We start from the raw sequence: 8,709 nt of genomic DNA on the forward strand, positions 1-8,709 counted from the left end.
CTGCCGCCCCCTACAAGGCAGTGGGAGCAGCAAACCAAAAAGAAAAAACCTGCAGGGGCGGTGAAGCGCAAAAAAAAGAAAAAGAAAAAAAAAGAAAAGGATTAGATGGAATGCCGCCCCTTGGAATCTGCCGCCCCAAGCACAAGCTTGCTCCGCTGCTGCCTGGAGCCGACCCTGCTCGGTAAAGCCCAACATGCCTGCAGATGCAAAACACTACCATAACTGGATGCATTTCAACTTAACCCTGCCACCTTGCCTCCCCAAGCAGAGTGAAGGCAGCTTGTTGGCTCCTGACCTCACTGCAGGGCTGGGGTACTCTATCCGGGCTTCAGTGATTTATCTCACAGATGTGCCTTCACCAGGCATCATGAGACAGGGAGTGCTGCCAAGCTGCAAGAAGTCAATATTTCCTAAGAAGTCTGTCCTGTCAAAACAGCCATCTGACCTTAAAGGGTGAATCCTCCCATAACACATACGGGCCATCAGCTGGCTCGCTCCTCCGTTAGATGGGCTGCGATGCAGTCGCTGTCAAATGGAGCCAACACTCACGCAGCATGTGTGCATTGGCAAATGAACCTCAGTGATGTGGGAAGGGGCCAGGCTGTTCTGTACTGGACGCTGAACGAGCAAAGGGGACATGCAGCCTGGGTGCCGCTGTCTCAGCCTGCATGTGGGCAGAGCTCCTTCGGGGTTCTCATTATGGGGCTCAGGGCTATTTCAGTCACATCTGCAGACACAATGCGCCGCTGGCAAAGGGGTCCCTCCACGCTACTGATAAACAAGTGCCGCCATCACTGTGCTACTGTCAGATACGGACACACACACATGTGTGCATTCACACACACACTTGCTTAGTTGACAATTATTTAGCTGTTCATGAAAAAATAGAGCTCTCGACACCGAGAATCTAAACACGGCGCGCTCTCATATCACCTCACCCATCGGTAGATCTCAAAGCACTTGACAAACGCTAATTAAGCCTCCCAACCCCCATGAAGTAGGCCAGGATTATTGTCCTGTTTTTCAGATGGGGGAGGTGCAGACACAGCGAGGTGAGATGACTTGTCCACTCAATAACACCCCTCCCAGAGTCTGAAAATGAACACAGGTCTGTGAGTCAGGACACTGGGTTCATTTCCAGATTGTGGAAGGTATCACACGACCTATAATGTCCATGCACAGCAAACAAGCCCTTAGCGTTTCAGGCCCATCTGAAAGCATTTAAGGCTGGCTCCTGAGGCTGTGTAGTGCATGCCAGCAATCCAGTTTCCCAGAGGAAGCGACTGGCTGTCCTTGGGATCATCAAGAGGCAGAAACACAGCAGGCGTGTCCTGCAGAGAAAGTTAGACAACATCCGACCTTGCTTACAAAGCAGCCAGACGCGGTGCCTGAGCACAGAGAGCACTGGGAATCTACTCACTCAAAGGGCCGCGGAGAAATCCACTGCAGAGAGTCCCTGCTCCTTCCCGAGAAGTTCAGAACAGCTTCCTGCCGTCGGCCGCAGCCCCACAGCCTTCGGGCACCCTCAGGACCCACGTGCGTGAGCCGGCCTGTAGTGGCTGCTGCCAGCAAAGAAACAGCTGGTAATAATTAGCCAGAAACTAATTCCATGTAAAGTTCTATGTGCCTGGAAAAAGAGCACACCAAGCCCTTGCCTTCTGCCCTGGAGCTCAGGTTTTATGTTTTGTTTCTGGGGAACATGACTAAGACTATGCCTGGCTGTCACATGGAGTCTGGCTTAAATGCCTCCTTGGAGCCTCCTGGTTCCACGTTGAATGCTACACAGGCTCCAAACCTGCTCCAAGCACAGCACTTGTGGGGGCTGACGGGACACCAGAGAGTGCTGCTGCAGAGGCCACAGGGTGCTTTACTGCTGCTAGGAGGCTCTGCCCTCCCAGCTGTCTCACACCCTACCTTGCCTATGGAAGAACATAAGAATGGCCCTACTGGGTCAGACCAAAGGTCCATCTAGCCCAGTATCCTGACTGCCAACAGTGACCAATGCCAGGTGCCCCAGAGGCAATGAACAGACCAGGGAATCATCAAGTGATGCATCCCCTGTCACCCATTCCCAGCTTCTGGCAAACAGAGGTTAGGAACACCATCCAAGCCCATCCTGGCTAATAGCAGGACTTATCTAATTCTTTTTTTGAACCCTTTATAGTCTTGGCCTTCACAACATCCTGTGGCAAGGAGTTCCACAGGTTGATTATGTGTTGTGTGAAGAAATACTTCCTTTCGTTTGTTTTAAACCTGCTGCCTATTAATTTCATTTGGTGACCCCAGTTCTTGTGTTATGAGAAGGAGTAAATAACACTTCCTTATTTACTTTCTCCACACCAGTCATAATTTTATAGTCCTCTATCATATCCCCCCTTATTAGTCTCTTTTCCAAGCTGAAAAGTCCCAGTCTTATTAATCTCTCCTCATATGGCTGCCGTTCCCATACCCCTAATCATTTTTGTTGTCCTTTTCTGAACCTTTTCCAATTCCAAAATATCTTTTTTGAAATGGGATGACCACATCTGCACACAGTATTCAAGATGTGGGCGTACCATGGATTTATATAAAGGCAACATGGGAACATGCAGCATTCCTGGCTACCTGCAGCAGCCTCTGAGAGAAGGGATGCTGAGCCAGGGCCCCTATTTCTGCCAGAATTAGGCGCTGAGGGTTTCTAGGCAGAAGCTGAAAACATCACTAACTTTAAGGGGGACCTTTGTGTCTGGGGAAAGGTTACTGCCCCCTGACTTCCATGGGCAGAGACGCCCTGGCACATTGCCCTGCTGTGGCTCATGGCTAGTCTCCCATTGAGCCAGAAGGCCATAGAGAGGTTGTTGGTTGCCACAGGTGTCTTAGGGCTGTTGGGCCCAGTGCTATAAAAGGAGAGAGTTTAAGTGCTCTGTCAGAGACACTGACCTTTGGGAGAGATGTCCTGTCTGCCCATCTCTGACGGGTACACCCATCCCCAGTGCTAGCAGGGCCAGGTGGATGTTAAAATTCTCAGGGTACTTTGGTGAAGTTAGGGATAGCTCCAGGGTTCCACCCCATTTCTTCTCTTCCTCGGGATCTTTGCACAGGGCTGAGTGTGAGTGTGTGCTGAGCGCAGGGTGTCTGCTGCATTGGCCTGCATGGCCCCTGCACTGCCAGCACCAGCTCACCACTGCACAGAGTGCCCTGGGGATCAGGAGCGTGATGGGTGCTGGAGAAAATCCAGCCAGCTCTGTTCTCCTTCAGGGAGAAAGGGAGGGGTCTGGGATCAGGGGCCGTTAGCTCATGGGGATGTTACTGGATGCCCCAATCTCTGCCTGGCTAAGAATGGAAACTTTAGTTCTCTGACACTTGAAAGCAGCCCTCACTCATAGCCCTGGCTGCAGCTGCCTTGTGACAGCCCTGTGCAACGTCTCTTCCCCGAAGCACCTTCCTACAGCACTCTTCCAGCTGCTCTCCCCCATCACCCCACCCGCAATCCATGCACCCAAGTTCCCAAGGCACTTCAAAGGAGCACCCAGGCGAGGAGTGTGCGGTGCAGGAGGGTCTGAGCAACTCTCGTCCGCCAGGAGCTGGCAGTTCTAGGAGTCCATTCCCCATTCTGAGGGGGAAAACACCCATTTCCAAGGGCAGCGGGACAATCCCCCTGCTGTGAGCAACATGAGATCATGGATAAATAAAGCAATTCTCTGTCACAGCAGCTACCTCTCAGCCCTGTGATGGGGCCACAACCACCTCCCCTCCCAGTCAGGCCAGGCCCCATCCTGCTCATGCCGGAGTCAACAAGACCCATGCCACTGGTTTCCCTGGGAGCAAGACTACACCCCAGCTCTTCTCCTAGGAGTACGCAAAGGTGCAGGGAAAGTAACCCTGGCTGAAACGTGAATTGCTGCCAGCCCCTTTCCCCTTCCGAGAGCTCCCTTTCCTTCCCTACCTTTCCAGCTGCAGGCTTCTCCCGGGTTTCTCTGGTGCTTCGGATCTCACTGCGCTACCTGCCCCTTGCTCCTTGGAAAGCAGCGAGCAAGCCCTGCACAGGGGAGGAACTGTGGGGAAGGAAGGGGACGGCCAGCAGCAGAGTGGGACAGACGGGGTGGGGGGGGTATCTTTCCGAAGGCTACGAGCTAAAAGGAAAAGGATGTTTTGTAATATTTGGCCAGCACTTTGCAGGCAGAGAGAGGAAATCAGCTGTGCCCTAGGGAGCGCAGAGGCAGACCGCTCTGGCCGAGACTTACAGATCAGCAGCTCCCGAGCTTGTCTGCAATTGAGTCTCGCGGTTTAAAGTCCCGTCCAGACCTTGTACCTTACTCTCTCCCCCCCGCTTTAATTATTTTTTTTAGCCGAGGCCCCGTTGGCGTCATGCCATAAAAATGTGCTCGTGGGGAACTTGGCAGGCAGGGCCTCTCCCCAAGAGAGAATTTCTCCTCTTACAGAAGAGACGTGTCACGTGTTCGCCCGCCTCTGGCTGTTGAGGGGAAATAAGGGGGCTTCTGTGAGGTCTTTCCTGAGTTTGTGTGGAGTTGCCTTGGTCCAGCACGGGTAGCAACGCTGCAGGCCTGGCCCCTGCTGCCCCACCAATGGGCCTCATGGAGCGAGGGGGAGTGGGGTCTGCTCAGCCTTTGGTCTCTCATCTGAGACTGACAGCAAAAGGGGTAGTGGATCTCTAGATTGGGGGCAAGGGGACCTGACGTGATGAATCCCCAGGGTGAGCGGTTTGCGGTTGCTGACCCGTGCCAAATGTTGTGTCTGGCCTGCTGCCAGGCTCCTTGTGCCTGGATGGCAAGGGGCTCTGTAGTGCAGAGGATTCACCCAGGAAGGGGGTAATTGGAGATCTGGCATTGTTTGTCTGCTCCCTGCTCCCCTCCGCCAGCACATGACACAGTCTGTCCACCTCCCCTCACTCAGTCCAGGGGCTCCAGACGCTGCCCCACCCACCCACCCGTTGGCTTGACTCCCTGTCAATGATGAAGGCACCTGGACTCCCACCAGCCTGCAGCCCAGCATCAGGACAAGTTACCACAGAGATACGGGGCCAAGCTCAGGCCTGGTGTCAGTGGTGGCGCTGATGGAGCGGCACCAGCTCCTAGCAGGTCTGAACTTGGCCCGTTAGTGTTAACCGTGGTAGGATTTGGAAGGGGCCTGGGACAGACAGAGGCAGGTACACTCCACAAAGGAGTCAGGATGACCCTGTCACTGCTTCTGTGCCTTGAGGCATCAGCTGGGAGGCTCGGGGAAGGACTCCCCACTAGGGGAACATATCCTACGCTGGCCCAATGAGTTATGGGTTGTTGTTATTACTACTTGGGGTAGCAGCAGCCACTGTCTGCCAGGCACTCTCCAAACATGACAGGACAGTCCCACGCGTAAGGCTGCAAGTTCCTTGGAAGCATCAAATAAGAGCTGCACAGTAGAGTACAGCTGAGCAGGACCTGCTGGCTACTCCGGTTCTGCTTCTCAGCTGGGAGACAAGTGGCAGGGAGCTAAGGGAACTGTTCTCCGTGTTATGGCAGAACCAGGGCCCTCAACCAGGTCAGGACCCCCCTGGGCAGAGCACTGCTCAGACAGATAGTAAGAGACCCTGCACTCTACATTGAAAAAAGAGCATGCTGGAGGTTTGCGTTTCTGAAGGGGAGGCATCAGGATCCTCCGAACACAGCCCAGGGCCCGCCCTTTTGGGGCACGTCTGCACTAGGAAAAAGGTGTGTTCTCACCTCATAGTAAACTGACATTTGGTCAAATCCTAGTGAACACAAGGCAGTGTGTGGTTCTCCCAAGAGTTCACAGGTTGAGGTAAAGTCTACATGGGAGCCTAGGCTTATTTGGAACTGAGAACTCATGGGAATAACCACAACCTGCTTTGAGTGCACCAGGATTTTACCTAGTGTTAGTTACATGTTCACTACCAGGAGGATAGAGCCTTATATCCTAGTGAAGACGAGGCCTGGCTAGATTCTTGCGCAGCTGAGGGGATGACTTGCTCTGCTTGCTCTTCTGAGGTTTTCCCACAAGATGGCAGCATTATTATTCCAAAAGGTATCCCTGACCGAATACTGGCCCCTTTCCAGCAGGGGAGGGCTGAGTTCTGAACAGCCCTTTAAGATCTCCCGGTTCGATGGGGCTGGGCTGGCTCTGCATCCGCGTCCAGTCACTCTGCCCGAATTTTGGAATTAACTCTCGCTCTCCCATAGTTCCAGGGCCCTGTGCAGGGATCTCCTGCTGGTGGAACTGGCATTTCCTGGACCTAGACCAACACTACAGATATTTAACCGTAAAATAAAATCCCCAAGCTAGAGGTGGAGCCCCATAAGTATCGATTAAAAACGAGTGCCCTGGGCCATCAGCTCTTTCTGTGATGGTGCTGCGGGATGGCTTGGCTTCCACACCCATTGTCCCCTTTGCACTGTTAGCCTATTGTTGTTATTTGTCTTGTGGCAGTACCTGGGAACCTCAGTCAAGGAGCAGGGCCCCTTGTGCTGAGCACAGAACAACAGAATGTAACAAAATAAACAGTCCCAGACACAATATTGCCAGCCCCAAATGTGAAAAAAAATCATGGGTCAGCCCTCCCCACCCCATGAGATTGGCTTAAAAATCATGAGATTTCAAAAATCATCATCATCATGGCTGGGCTCTTATTTCCTGTTATTGATTGTGGATCGGGTGGACTGGAGCAACATGCTCGTCTCCGTAACCACAGGCTAGAAATGTCCTTAATTTTTGAATGAAAATGGAGAGTCTCATGTAGTCACAGACTCCAGCAAGTGCAGCTCGAAGGAAGACCCACATATTGTGACACTCAGCCAAGCCACACCCTACCTATCATCTCTCATTTGCTACTGAGATATCAACTTCGTCTCCCCTGGGCCCCCGACACCAGTCTCCATCCCCCACTTGTTAAACTTTCAAACGAGCACTATCCTGCTTTCTCCCACACTGCCCCAACTGCTTGGGAGGAGCTCCCTCTAAATAGCTGCAAAGCAACCTCACGATCCACCTTCAAACGCTCCTCCAAACTCTCCTCTACTGTGATGTCTACATAAAACGTGACAATTGGTAGGCTTCTGGTGTGCTGAGACCACTGCCTATCATGTTGTCATTCTTTCTTATCCTTCCCAGTCTGTCTGTATGTCCAGCTGGTGTCTCTTATCTTAAGCTTAGTTTTGTAAGCTCCTTGGGCCAGGGACTGTCTTTTTGTTCTGTGTTTGTACAGTGCCTAGCACCAGAGGGGCCTGGACTAGCACCTAGGAGCCTTCTCGTAAGATAAGTAATCAATCATCATCATAGGCAACTCTGAAGACAGGAGGCAACAGGTGAACAAAAGAGACAAACAAGATGGGAGGCTGTGGGGATAAGACAAGTCGACCAAAGTTTCAGCCCCCAAAGTGAATATTTCAGAGATCTATGAGCATGTGAAACAAAGCGTTTTGCCCCTCCGTGCTGTGTGCGTAAAGTAGAGTGTGATTAATGTAGGGTGACCAGACAGCAAGTATGAAAAATCAGGACAGGGGTGAAGAGTAATAGGAGCCTATACAAGAAAAAGACCCCAGTGCAGAGGCAGAGTGTGCCAGGAGCCTGCAGAGGGAGCGCAAGGAGAGGAAATGAAGGAAGCTGGGTCTGCGAAGCAGCCATTTCAGCTTGGCAAGGACAGTTGCTGTGGGTGGAGAAGGGGAAGGACCGCCTGCCGGGGGCTGTGGGGTCATTGCTTTGGAAGGAGTGAGAGGAGCGGGTCGGGGAGAGAGGCTGCTTGGAATGGGCCACACACGCTAGGGGCATATTTTTTTCAATTGGGTTCCATAAACATGAGATGAACTGAGCTCCCCTGGAAGTTGCTCTTTCCAGATTCTCTCTCCTGTGTGGAATGGGGGCAGGAAGGCTGCACTTGGCGGGGGTGGTTCAAAGCTGCTTTTCTCACCACAGCTGCTAGGAAAAGGGGGGGGGGAACAGTGCATGGGAGAGGAGTCGGCATCCTCTGGCATAGCCAGGGGCGGCTCCAGGCACCAGCGCACCAAGTGCGTGCCTGGGGCGGCAAGCCGTGGGGGGCGGCCTGCCGGTAGCTGTGGGGGCGGGAGGTCCGCCGGTCCCATGGATTCAGCTGCAATTCGGCGGCGGGTACACTGAAGCCGCAGGACCGGCAGATCACCCGCAGGCATACCGCCGAATCCGTGTTACCAGCGGACCTCTTGCAGGCATGCCGCCAAAAGCTGCCTGACTGCCGTGCTTGGGGCGGCAAAATACATAGAGCCGCCCCTGGACATAGCCATGCCACGCCCAGGAGACTATACCCTGCCCTGCCATCTTATCACTGCGCTCTGCTTCCAGCACTATCCTGGCCCCACCCAGTGCCGCAGAACCTTTCACAGGCGGGCTCTCCCGGCCGGCGGACAGGCACTCGTTCACCCCAGCTCACGTGCTGCCACACTGGCTTTAACAGCAGCTTGGATAAAACACGCCTGTCTGCCTCATTTGGAAGAGTCTCTCGTTCATCTATGCTCTGGTGGCCACATCCTGATAACAGCTCTGTCTATCTTAGAGTGCCCAACACCACCGCAGCAGGGCGCCTGCCACACCAGAAGAGTAAGCCAGACACCTTAGTCAGTGGTACCAGCAGCCGTAGACACGTTACGCACGGCGTGTACCATTGGCAGGGACAGGGCTGCCGGGAGCGGGGACACAAAAAAGGAAGTTTGCCCTTGGCCCCCAGATGCGAAGGTCACCAAACTG

General features: G+C 53.4%; 1 protein-coding gene across 2 annotated transcripts in view; it reads right to left on the minus strand.

The window, feature by feature from the left end:
* Positions 1 to 4,070, minus strand: part of TACC1 (transforming acidic coiled-coil containing protein 1) — a 90,493-nt gene extending 86,423 nt beyond the window's left edge. Inside the window, exon 1 of one of the 2 annotated variants that reach the window (XM_054017045.1) lies at positions 3,926 to 4,070. The gene's annotated coding sequence lies outside the window, so the exon portion shown is untranslated. Of the gene's footprint in view, positions 1 to 1,420; positions 1,544 to 3,925 lie in introns of those variants that run through there. The other variant, XM_054017046.1, reaches the window with a different exon arrangement.
* Positions 4,071 to 8,709: the final 4,639 nt, after the last annotated feature.

Source organism: Malaclemys terrapin, chromosome 2 (assembly GCF_027887155.1).
Source record: "Malaclemys terrapin pileata isolate rMalTer1 chromosome 2, rMalTer1.hap1, whole genome shotgun sequence".
NCBI lineage: Eukaryota > Metazoa > Chordata > Testudines > Emydidae > Malaclemys > Malaclemys terrapin.